This window comes from Centruroides sculpturatus, unplaced genomic scaffold, assembly GCF_000671375.1.
Source record: "Centruroides sculpturatus isolate CEXI.00-Female unplaced genomic scaffold, Cexi_2.0 scaffold721, whole genome shotgun sequence".
Taxonomy (NCBI): domain Eukaryota; kingdom Metazoa; phylum Arthropoda; class Arachnida; order Scorpiones; family Buthidae; genus Centruroides; species Centruroides sculpturatus.
In genome coordinates this window covers 321,433-335,567 of record NW_019385006.1, presented here as the reverse complement: position 1 = coordinate 335,567, position 14,135 = coordinate 321,433, and positions in this window count along the sequence as shown.

The window sequence follows — 14,135 nt, the reverse complement described above, 5'->3', positions numbered from 1 at the left end:
CTCATCTGATAGACTAATATATAAATTAGGATGTTTGTTTGAATTTGTTCGCTATACACTTCTAGGCCGCTCAACTAATTGCTACGAAACTCGGCATTTACCATAAAGTTAAGATTAAGTTAGATACTTCTAACTTGGATCATGTCGTAATCCCATCCCAAAATATCGATTGCATTTCTATAAATGAATTAATTTTTACTTACAGTCGGTTTTCTGACTTACACGTAGCACTATCTATTGACAAAAAAGTAAACAAAGTAATAAACTAAATATAATTTTTAAAATTAAGGATAGAGTTTTAAAATATATATATATTTACTAAATTACTGAAACAATGATATAGCGCGAAATAAATGCGCCATTACGCCAGATAGCATATATCACTTGTCTGCATGAAGTGTAGTAGTGTGTTGCCCTGCACTGTACATCATATTTTTCCTGTTAGCAATAGAGTCGTGCCGGTTATGTATCTATCTGTGAGGGTCGTAAAAGCGCGTCGGAAATACGACTAATTATAAACTTTAACGTCAGAAAGTTTCGAAGATAGAATGAGGTCAAGAGGGTGTGTTAATGACAGAACCCAGATGGGACGAAAACTTTTTTCGAATCGTAAAACAAACGCGACGCGATGATAAACAACAGGGGGAAATGTCGACAGAGAGAAAGAGCTTTGTTGAGATGCTCGCGAACAAGTGCCGGGTCGACGAGCGCGAACATTAAAAGCTCCGTCATCACCTCTCCGACCTTTTCCCGACCCGGATCGGTCTCAAGTTTCACCTAGAAACAAAGGAATGACCAATCGGGGTAAGGGAGAGGGTGAACGGGACCAATCAAAAGGGTGAGATTCGGGGAAAATCTTATAAAACCCCCGAATCTCAAGAACAGCGGGGAGAATCTCAGCCGCTTCTCTCCGAGGGAGATTCTCAGCCACTTCTCTCCGAGAGAGATTCTCAGTCACTTCTCTCCGAAGAGGAATTCCCGGCCGATTCTCTCCCAGACGCCAGGTCATCCGTATACGACCACCCAAGCTCCGTCGCCGTCTTAAGAAGAAGGAAGTGAGGACCCCATCGTCAGACATCACCCGTCAATTCAGCGGACATCGCTCGTCACATCACTGGACATCGCCCGACTATCACCGGACCATCCTTCGACCAAGCCCCGGGGCACCCACAAGTGTAACAGCGGACGTCCTTCGAACTTATTCTTGTTATTCCTGTTGTGTAAGTTAACTTCATGTCAAAATAAACGGTTTTCGTGTAAGACACTTGTCATCTCTGTCTCCTACCGCCACCACCCACATACGGTTTGACCCTAGGTTTTCCTGACGCGCAATTAACGTATTGCCCCCAAAATCGGCGAACTTACATATCTCCGTTCCGGAAAAAATTTTTAATTAAAATAACGTTACTTCCGTTCTAAACCAGAAGTTCGTATATTGTTAATCTGGGCTTTGGGAATTTTTATTTTAAAATGTCGTAGGCCTGTTAGATTTCTATTGAAATAACTTCGTACAGTTGAATGCCCCAGAGCATGCTTGATTTAAACAGATATACTACAATTACAGGCTCCATCTGATCCAGTTTGGAGTGCAATAACCTGTCCTCGGCGCCAAGTAAGTATTAATTCATCAATCAGCACCAGAAAAAGGTAAATGGACAAGATCGATGAAAACCTAAGAAAAAGGACTGACGATGTAACGGTGGTGTTTGCAGAGTAGTGAGAAAAGACTTCAAGAAAGACACTGAAGTCTTTTCTCCATGACACAACCCAGGATTCGCTGTATTAAGGATGTTAAAGAAGAAGTACTAGCACGAATTTTATTATTTGGAATATTTTCTTGCTTTGCTAATTTAAAACAGTGTCGTTATTCACATTCGTTTCTTAAACACTATTTAGTGTAATTAATCGATCACTTGGCATTCCAATGTGATGACTAATTACACTACATGATGTTTAAGAAACAAAAAATATATATTTTCTTATTAAACATTTCATGCTAATGTCTCCACAGTCCTGTAAGATTTTAAATTTTCCAGATGAAAGCTGTAAAGTTATATTAGGCCCAATAACTAAATTCGTAGCATCCCGATGTCTTTAACTTTAAAATATTTTAATTTATTCAATTAACTCAGATCATATAACTTTTATAGTTCTTATTATACAAAAATACATGTTTAACAGTTTTAATTAAAATTGTTGTCTCTCACCTAGTCTATACCTATTACGTTTTCCAAGACAAAATTTGAATAACATTACAAAAATCTCCACTGTTTCTACTTAATTACAATAATAAGATTATTGCAGCAATTAAGGTACTGTAATTTTCTTTACCTACAATACTTTGGCTTTCTCGCTTCTTGTATACCTTTCATAGTAGAGAAAAAAGAGATTCCACTTTTCAGCAACTGAAATGTTTACTTTTTGTTAAATCAAATTACTAATGTACAATTTACAAATAAAAAACTCATAAATGTACCAGTAATATATAAAAATTATTTATATAATGTATTTGAATTCATTATACTCACTTGAAAACAGGACGATTTCTCAACTACGAAATCCAAACATTGTGATTCACATTTCGGTCCATCAAGTACAATACTTTAATGAACTAACTAATTAAAATAATAAACTTAATATAAACTTACATATCAATTGCATAATATTGATATATAAATGAATTTTACACGAACAGAGTGGTAACAAATTACTCATTTAGAGTACAAGTGTACCTCTTTCATTATTTAAAAGTTGTTAAAATACAATTTTTTGAAAAATTAATTATAAAATAAAGACACTCAGTGCAAAAGTTTTACTACTAGTTCAGAACAGCTTAAATCTTGTAAACCTAAGCGAACCATATTATTGAATGTGCCACTTATCAACATGACTAATGCAAAAGATATTATTATTCTTTCTTTTAATAAGTAATTGACTTAGGTATTATAAGCTAAAACATATAATAAACGTGGTAAATTAAATTACTGTATGTTAGAATATTTTATTTTCGAAATTAAACTATAAAACTGAAGCACTTTATTTCTAATGAGTACTTACTTTTAATCTGTCCAGTATTATTTTAAGTGACAAGTAATATAAACAAAATTTCTTTAAATTAATTAATGGATTTATTACCTAAAATAAAATAAACTCTAATTTAAAATTACTTTCTGAAATTAAAACATATAAGTTTAATTTTACAAAAAAAATATTTAAATATGCTTCATACATCATATTATAATTTACTCTGTAGTTTACTCTGTCTATCATAACGCATCTTTAATAAAAATTATTAATCTACATGTTATTATATTTTAAAATATTAATTTTGTTAATTACAGAATATCTTATAACCAATTCGTAAGTACAAAAACTTTAATTTATTTATGTTTATATCGTATTAAATTTTTGCAACGTGTTATAATATTTAAAGATACTTTTCAAAATTCAATGTATGGTCATACGTGATAAGTTAGAATGGTCTAGTCCTCGATTATACAAAAAAAAATGTCATGTCCGAGAAAAACCCGCCTCTGACCCGTCGCCGGCCTTTCTCGGCCACAGCAACATTCTGAAATTCAAAGTCCAGTCATACAGGATAAGTTTGAGTGGTCTAGTCCTCCATTATACAAGAAAAATGACATGTCCGAGAGATGACCCGCCTCTGACCCGTCGCCCGTCTTTCTCGGCCACAGCGACACTCTGAGATTCAATGTCCGGTCCCATACGTTATAAATGTGAATAAGTCTAGTCCTCGGTATAGAAAGGACATTGTCACGTTCCGAAAGAATCCCACCTCTTACCCGTCGCTGGCCATTGTCGGCCTTAGCGACACTCCAATGTCCGGTCATACGGTATATATGTGAAAAANCATTAGTTATATATAAATATATATTTTTCGTTCTTGTCGCAAGTTATTAATTGTAAAATTTCCGTTAGGTTCGTACCATCTCTTGTGATGTGGTGGTGCGAGCCCGTAATTGGCCCCTGCCATGACGTAGGTTCCCTCGTCAGGTACATGGCGGAGAGGTATAAAATGAAAAGTGCCACGTGCAGAAGGTGCCTTTTTCCTGGTTCTGTGGTGCAGGAGTGTTCGTGTCGAGTTGGTAAGGAAGGAGGAGGAACAAAGGAAGTTGGAGAACAAGGGAAGAGTGTGCCACGTGGAAGAGAACTTTATGTGCGAAAACGTAGAGACTTTTTATCGAGCATCAAGATCAGCCTTTTCGTAAGGATAGTCAACTTATTGTTCTTTTCTTTATATTTTTAAAACCTAATTGTCGTGTCGGGAATATTTGTGATTTCTTTTTTTAAGTCCTATTGTCGCGTCGGAGATTATCTATCGAATTATTCATTAATACTCTTGTATCCGGACAAGAGGGGTGTCGGGAATAAAAATCGTCTAGCGCGCGGTTTTCCCGCCTTTTTCGTGAACGACCGTTATCGCCATGGAAACGGCGATCAGAACATTTTGAAAACTCGACCGCTGATTGGTTAAGAAACATCGGACGATCGGCGGACGTCTTATACAGCTGGTAGATGCTGATTGGTGGAGTTCAGTGTAGCTTCAATCCTATAAAAGCAGTGAAGTTCTGGCGGGAAGTTTAGTTCGCTTTGGACTCGTAGAATGAANGAAACCAGGCTTTGGTTGATCGACTATTAGACCCAATTCTATACGGAAACCCTTCTATATATTCGTTTTTCAGAATCTTATTTCTTTATTTTCTTTATCACTATGCGCTTGCCACAGTTTGATTTCAAGCTTATATGCTACATGCAAACAATATTCAAAACACCAGACAAATTCAAGAAAAAGAGCAAAACATTCCGCGTCATTAATGTACAAAATTCAAAAAACTATGTTTTACATTGCAAGAACTCGCACCAATGACACAGTTGCAGCTAGTTGCAGCTAGTTTTAATTTTTTTCATTCAATAATAGTTCGATCTACAACATGCAATCGGTCCAGTCGCAGAACCCTACAGAATTTATGAACTTTTCTCTACATGTTTAAAATTTTCTGTTGGAACCTTCCGTTCATTTTCGTACAAATCATTCGTTTACTGTTATCACATAAAGTATTATTATCAATTTTGTGTTACATAATGATATTCTACTTACTTGCNGTTGACCTTAGTCGCCGGAGCTGTCTTAGAAGATCGTCTCATCTTGTTGTGTTGTTGTAGACTTTGAATTTGTGCGTCGCAAGGTGCTTTTCCGACGAACCTGTAGCAGTGGATGATTACTTTGAACTTTGTTAATATCTAATGTTTGTAATTCTTATATGTGAACTTTACTTGTAACTGTACATACGTTTTGTTTCAATATACTCAATGTTTTTAAATACAACTGACTCTGAAGAAGTATTTTAATTTGACTAGGGGTGACAAAAACCCCAACGCTAACCGAAATTCGTGATTGAACCTCAGACATGTATTCTAGAGAAATTAAAATTGTTCAGTGTCTCGTTGATTCGTGGGCACTTGTACAGATTAACGGGTACGGCTATTTGAGAGGTTTACTTCCATAAAATTAACTAAATCTAGACTAATTTCACTCGAATATTTCCAAAACACGTATAATTTGTTGAAATGATCGATATAAAATATGCTATGAACAAAAAATTGTCGGAATACTTATCGAGTGTACCCGTTCGAAGACGCCATTGCTTAAGCTTGTTTTCGTCGCGGAACGGCACATTCTTCGTACGCGTCCGCTTCCAATATGTCGGCGCTATTCGGTCACGTGACTACTCATCTCTGACGTTTCCTGATAACTTATTCTTTTTGCGAAGAATTCACTGAACTTTAGAGACATCACTTNAGAAACATTTTCCATATATAATTGGGTTTTACAGCATATTTTGTCCTTGGAATATGCTACTTGACTTCTAAGGTGAAAGTAAACATAAATTCATAAATGATTTCGTTTGTGCAAAAAATGGTTGTAAAGAGAGAGTTGGTGCGAGTTGTATTCATAAAAATGGCAGTATACCTGTCCAAATCTTCGTAACTGGGGTCAGATATATTATCCAGCCGTGGATAGGCAACCCTTTTGGGATACGCTATCCAGAGCTGGTTCATTTTAGCTTTTACTTCATATTTGCTGATGGGAGGAAGTCATTTGGGGAGATGACATTTGTATTGATGGTGGAGATGGGATTGCTGTTGGCGAGCTTATCAGCTTTTTCGTTGATGGAGATACCAGCATGCCCGGAGTCCATATGTAGAAGATGCTGGAGATACAGGTTTGATTAGAGGAGAAGGCTGCGAGGATATTTGTAATGATGGTATGAAGGAATCTGTTCAGAGAGTTCATGTTATTCAATATAAACTTGGAGTCCGTACAGATGATGTTTGGTTTATTAAGGTCAACAGCATGGCAGGTAGCTTGAAGGATAGCTCAGCCCTCGGCCTTGGTGCGAGTTGTGAAGATGCTTGCTTCGCGGTGAAAAGAGTAATGTGCAGAGATGTTATTCGTGACGTCGATGTAAACGGAGAGCACAGACTTTTTATTTTTGGAGCCGTTTAGGAAGTTTTTGAATTGATACTTTTGGACAAGTTACATCATGCATTATGGTTATGCAATTTCTAAATACTAGCATGAGCCCTTTGTTTAATGTTATCACGGTTAATTTGCCCTGGAGCCAAACACAAATTGATTATATTTAAATTTATTTAATTAAATTTTAAAATACGTAATAATAACTCTTCATTGCAAAGATTTCAAACAATAAATAAAAATATGGTGTGTTTTACCATTATTGTTTAATAAATATCGATTAACAATGAAATTGTTTTATCAATTATTTGAAAAACATTAAAATGAAATCGTAATGGCAATTTGCTAATATATTTCGAATATTTTAATTATTTTAATAAATTAATTTTGGCTATAAACTGATTAACTTCCATGAATTTGAATATACATGCAATGGAATTTCGGCATTACATTGTCGAAGATAAATCACACATTGTAATCAAATTGATAAGATCCTGATCGTGGTGGAAGGAGACAACTAAGCCACGAGGGTCTTACAAATTATGCACAATGAAACGAACAAAAGAATTATAACAGAATTTCTCGCCATTCAACGATTCTAATTCTTGAATTCATTGCAATATCCACTATAATAACATAATTTATTAACTTTTACAATATAGGTGTATAGAATAATACAATACAATAATTTTAATTTTATTTTTTACAAATGTTCATATTTAAATATGATGCTTGTCTACAGGGAAAATGCTCTGATTTCTCTCTTTATTTCCGAATATTTTCTACAGAAGAAAATGCAGAATATATTATTGATTTTAACAAGCCATTTACATCTTATTAAAATGTTAATTGATATGTTAATGATTTTAAAATAACGTTTAATAGCTGAAATATATTCATTAATTTATGTTTACTTTCACTTTAGAAGTCAAGTAGCATATTCCAAGGACAAAATATGCTGTAAACCCAATAATATATGGAAAATATTTCTGATTAATGAGTCTTTAGTAATCACAATAATGGAAAAACTGTATTAAAAAAGGATATTAATGATAATTCAAATCGATTCCATACACATTGTACAACAAATGACAGCAATATTGATCAGAATAATATAAAGCCATATATAACCAAATAATTTTGCATTATACAGCGATATAAATCTTATAAAAATCTGCTTACAAAAGCATTAATTTAATCTAATGGATGCACATAAATCGTTGGAACCATATTCATTTTGAATTACCTAATACAATGAAATGCGATATGCCTTTTATAGAATGAATTCTTTCTTGTTATTGCTCAATTCAATAAGAGAAAATTGGTTTTGCAACTAGTGATTTTAATGCATCAACGATTATGTACTCAATTTGAATTTCACAAATTTGTAACGAATCATTTCTAAACTCCTAACACATGTTTGTTCATACCAAGTTGAGTATTATGCTGTTAAATTATACATAGAATATAAAAGTCAATGAGTAGTATGATCGATGAAAATACAGTTCTTTCGTTTTTACTCATTTTTTTCTCTTTCTTTCCAAGTGCGCTGCTAGAGCCTTTTTCGTACTCGCGGATACCATCATTGCGAGAAAACCGAAATTGCTATTCATTTTAGAGAGCCACGTTGTATTGTTTATCGTTCAGACTGTGGAACATCATCGAATTGGAAAATTAATACTAATTTATTGTATAATATATACGAAGTAGAAATCGAATATCCATGGAAAACGTCTATTTAATTCAAAAGATTTCTTCTATATTTGGTATTACTTATATACAAGAAGAGAATTTGACGAAAACAAAATTTCAGTTCAGATTATACATATTTTACCAATACTTAATAGAAATTTTCTTGTGTTTTAATATCTTGGTCTTTTGTTCACCATACTTTGACGTTGATTTTGTTTGTAAAGAAAGCCAAAAAATTATACCAAATTCAAAATATTTGCTTATGCCAATTCTAACTACATTACTTATATTTTGCATATTTCTCTTCATGTTTTTTCAAAGATATCGCTTTTCGAATCCAAATAAATATATTTTCGATGAGAATTGTAATTTGTCTCGAAAAATCTTCTTTGTTTCAATGCTAATGTTAATATTTATGTTTAATTTCATAATAAATATGCTATTGTACATTGATTTCTACCTTTATCCTTGTTTTTCGGATGCATCTCTATTCGAAACTATCTTCTGTCATATTGATATTAGTGTTATATATACATACCTTTCGTATGTAATGTTTAGCTTTACTCTAACTTTCATTTTAGTATTTATTTTGTTACTCCATTCATTTGAGCGTTTAAATTATTATTTTTTTAAAATCATTGAAAAACCCAAAAGAAATGCTTACCGTTTCGAAAGAGTCATGCAAAATCACCACCATTTATGGCTTTTTATTCAGAAAATTAACGAAACTGGAAACATACTTTTTCCTGTCAGTTATGGTTTTTATGTCTATTACACTTGCTTTATTATTTTTATTACAATAATGATTAATCTTGATCCCATTGTAAGAACTACTTTGGTAATAACTTCTATCGTATCGTTTATCTGTAGGCATTTTAATATGTTATGGCCTATCCAGAATTACTGCTTCTGTAAGTTAATATTCATTATTATTTGACTTAATATAATGAAACCATTTTAATACGAGTAATTATTCTTTTCGTGTTTCAGATTTATGGTAATTACTGCGATTGTAACATTCTTTCTAACGTCAAATTTTCTCTTACGTACAAATTGAAGGTAAAGAAATTCAGTTTTGTTCTGTTGTTTTGATCCTGTGTTTATGTCATTCTCTGTTGTAGATCTTGAACTTCATGAAGAGATTTGGAAGATATCCAATCGGCCTGAATGTTGGAGGATTCTTTTATATAAAGAAAACATTCACTATAAGAGTAAGATTTTATTGGGATTTTCGTAAATTATTAAATGATTAATTGTGTTTTAATGCGTAACGCAACTAAATGAATGAAATTTAACTGTTTGTATTTTATTGTTTTGTATATGAGTTAAGTTAGTTCACTTAATTAATAAATATTTAATTTTAAAAAATAAATTACCTTGTTAAATAGCTTATTATATTAAAAGACTTGATTGAAGCGCGTGTTTAATATTAAACTAAAAGATGTTACCGTAGGATTCAAGCTTACTTTTGAATACATATGTTTCCAAAAGTAAGTACGTAGTGTTTTTAAAATGTATTTATTACTAAAAACTATGTTGTTTGTCGTCAGATTAAACATCACATTCATGAGTTATTTCACCGTCACACTCCATATTCATTGTTTTAGTCTTCACTAATACCCTGAATTCGCGAATTCTATAGGTAGGGGAAATACAGACAAAATGACATACGGTTTTATTTTAGGTTCATAACTCTTTATTGGTAAATCACAGCACTGTCATATTCTACACTAGTGTTTTTCAACCTTCTTGAATACGCGACCCCTTTACAAGTTAAAAAATTTTGGCGACCCCCTAGGGCCATATTAAAACTATATCAGAGATTTTAAAAACTACGTATTTAATTTTCTTTCTGTTGAGACAAATTATTGTTGATTAAAACGAAAATTTCAGAAGAATCGACAATAACTTAACACACATAAAGTATGAAACTTTCTTTAATTATAACATTGGGCACAGGGAGCTGTTGATTTTTTTTTTTAGGATTAGAATTTTCAGTTTCTACTTTTTTACTTTTCTGGGGTAAACCGTAATTTTCGCTGAAATTGTAGTTTTTTTTAATGTAGTGTAGGACCTACAAACACTTGTCTTTTTCTTGTACCCGCGACCCCCGTGTAAGGCTTCGCAACCCCCCTGGGGGTCGCGACCCACAGGTTGAAAAACACTGTTCTACACCAATCATCTTTGGTTTTTTACCTATGAAATATACTAAACATTTACAATATTAAAATAATAGGAAAAAAAATATTGTTAGTTTAATCGAGATCATTCACTATGGACAAAATGACACATTACGTAAGGACAAAATGACAGACACGTAAAAACTATAAAATTACTGACAAAGTTTACAAATGAAACGCTGGGCTCTTTTAGAAACGTCAGCGCAAGAAGCGTGAGCGCAACGGAAACAATTTAAGCACCGTAACCAGTCTTCTCCAGGCTTAGATCGGGAAAAAAGATCATCGCAATATATGCATGGACAGTCTTCTTCATCATCATGACAGTTATTAGGAAAATTTTCTTTTTCAAGTAACTTTTTAGTAATGTTTCGTCTCCTTTTCTCTGGCGGAGCTTTGGACTCATTTTTTGATTTAATTGCCTTTATATTAGGAGTAGAAGTTAAAACTAGAGGTTTGTCGAGTCACGTGATTCCTTGCAAGTTTTTTGTTATGTGAAATATAATAAGTTTGTAAATAATATGTAAGAAAGGAAATAAAGTTTTATACTAAAATTTTTTTTAAACAATAATGAAATACTTTGTTTGGAAACCATTTTTTATAATTAATTAATAAAACGTTAAGAGATTAAGGTAAGTTCCTTGACTAAGCTCTTATGGACTAAATGACAGGTATGTCATTATGTCCGTTGCCTATGTATGTCGTTTTGTCCATATAACGTTATAAAAAAACAAAATTATAAAATAAATACAAAGATGTTATTTTTAATGGAAAAAGTTATTTAAGTGCAACAACAAATTCTTGAGGGTTGAAATAAATGATACACAAGTAGATAAAATAGTGAAAAACTTACCATCTATACAAAAAACTTGTTGCGAGGAAAAAAACTCATAACGTATCATTTTTTGTCGTCGGCCATGACACCCGGACCAATGAGAGGAGTGCGTTCACATTTTGACAGATTAGTAAAAGCCGCTCGTATAACGTGGGGTCATGGTCAGTTGTGCGCTTGAGACCGCCAAATTCAAATTATGGTGCTTATGTCATTTTGTACGTATATGTCATTTTGTCTGTATTTCCCCTACATTTAGTAAATAGGATGAAATCCGATGTTTATTTTAACTATTTCTTGATTAACGTATTGATTAACGTTTTTGGGTTTTTGAAAATTTTCGAAACCTGTTACAATTGCACAGAATAATTTTCTGGTTTAACGATAACAAAGCTATTTTGTCGTTTAGAGAGAAAGTTACATTTATCTTTCTATCACTTTAGAGAAAGTTGTGCTGTATGAAACCGCGATTGCCTATAAAGATCCATCACTTCTACAGAGAAAAAGTGTCTCCATATGTGAGAAAACAACAGTAATTTGACGGTTCGTTAGGCGAGATTTCTCGACCTGGATGCGGGTGACTTGACTTTCGACTTTCTACATTTTCGAATAGAGACATAATTGGGATAAAAATTATAAAACAGTTAAACTCGGATCAAGGTCAACTCGAAATCATCAAAGCCGGTCGAAGCGACATACTAGTAGCCAAATGGATAAAACTACTGAACACTGGTAGGTCGTGGATTTGCACCTCGCAAATGAGCTGGCCAGGTGCAGTTTTCAGGGTTTTCTTCATGTTTATAACACCTAAATAAAATGTCTTTTTGAAAGACATCTACCATAAAAGATTATCCGCGTATCGCATTGCCGTATACAAATAATCCAATACGTTGGAGAAGCAGAGATTCGGAACTGATTTAGCCTATATAAGGAGACAGAATTAGTACTTATCCACGCCATGAAAAACAAATTCCGCAAATACTACCCTCACTTTTACGTTGACATTATGACCTGAAAAGTATGGTTATTATATAAATGTGTATGTCTACTGCACATAGACGTATTTTAGAAAAATGACAATCACGAAAATATTCGGTAATGTTAAACATGTTAACTTTCAGAATATGCAGTATGCCTTTAAAGTATAAGATCCATTATTATGTCTTAAAATATATAAATTCTATATTATATTTTCTAAAGTATTTTTCAGTGTGTTCAACCTGTGAATCCATTAAAAAATGTTTCTGTTACTTAAGTAATTGAATCAGTATTTAATTTAATATCTACTGTAGCACTATATACTAATTATTAAAAAAAATTCAATTTCTAATAATCTTATAATTCAGAAGAAAATTATTTGTATTTACGATTATTTTTAAATATTAATGCCTTAAAGCATTTTTTCTTCTTTCAGATAATTAATGCTCTGTATTCTCTCTTTTCTTCAATTATTGAAATTGGGAAAACCAAGAATGTTAAATGCAATATGATTTCTAGTAATAATGCAACTTTTCCAAAATTGACTGACATATTTTAAAAATTTCAATTAAAATGCCATTCTTTAGCTCAAGAATTAAGAATTTTGTAAACTAAAACACATTATTCTAAACGAAAGTTTACAATAAAGTGCAACATTTAAATGTTACAACAACTTTACATTCAATGTTTTGTGGACGAAAACATTGAATATAACTTAATCAAACATGTTCACACACGATTTTGATTTAATCAGAAATGAAAATGATCCAGATAAAAATACATTCTTATTATTCCTTCTGTGATAGATTCTAGAATAGTATCCATCGATTAAAAAGGGCATTTGTTACTCACAATGTCCTTATTCATTGAGAGCAAGTCTGCCAACATTAGACTAAATTTATTCTCTATGAGGGCCATTATCAAAAAATAATTGTAGATAACTCCGAAAGCGAATCTTAAATTTTAGCCAAATGAGTTGGAACCTGTGGGCAGGTTCGTTCTTAAACAACGCGATCTGCTTAAAGAAGAATGACTCCCAGCCAGTCTTAATGGTCCCTATTTAGGCATTACAAACGTGAAGAATACCCGGAAATCTTCACATTACCAGAGTGTTGGCCAGGTGCGAACTTACCACCAACTACCATTGTTCAGTGATTTTATGCACTCGTCCAATGATGGGCTACGCATAAACTACAGCCATATCTATTGTATTGCGTTTTTAATATTATAGAAAATCTGTATGCAGTATATATAATTGCTTGTCCTGACTGACTGACTCACTCACTGATTCATCATCGCCCAGAGCAAACTGCTGAACCTAAAGAGGTGAAATTTGTACACAGTTAGGGTACGTCATGGAAACGCACACTAAGAAGGGATTTTTCGAAATTTTTCCGAGGGGGGAGAGGGAGAGGATTAAGGCTTAACCTGAAAAACGGCTTCTACTGCACTATTTTAGATGCAATTTTTTGTTTTTATCTGCATTGTGGTAGGGTACGCTATGGCAATGCACAATAAGAAGGGATTTTTCGAAATTTCCTCGCGGGTGGGAGAGGGAGAGGATTTAGTCTTCATCGAGTACATAGGTGTATTAAATTACAGTAGAACCCCTCTAGTCCGCCCTCGGCTAGTCCGTCACTCCGGTTAATCCGACCGTGGTCGGAGTCGAGAAACTTGTCTCGACTCATCGGTGACTCACAGTCCGTGGCGTTTTTCTGTGTTCGTTACAGTATATGTTTTACATTGTGTGTACATGTACAGTTTTGTGTGTGTTTTCAACATTCAGGAGTGAAACGTAAACACGTTACTCTTTCATTAAATGAAAAATTAGCAGTGCTACAAAGACTGGACAAAGGGGAAGATTGTTTATTTTACTTTTTTCTGATAATCCAACCTTTTTTGCGTTCCGACCATACCCCCAGTCCCAAAGGTGACGGATTAGAGGGGTTCTACTGTA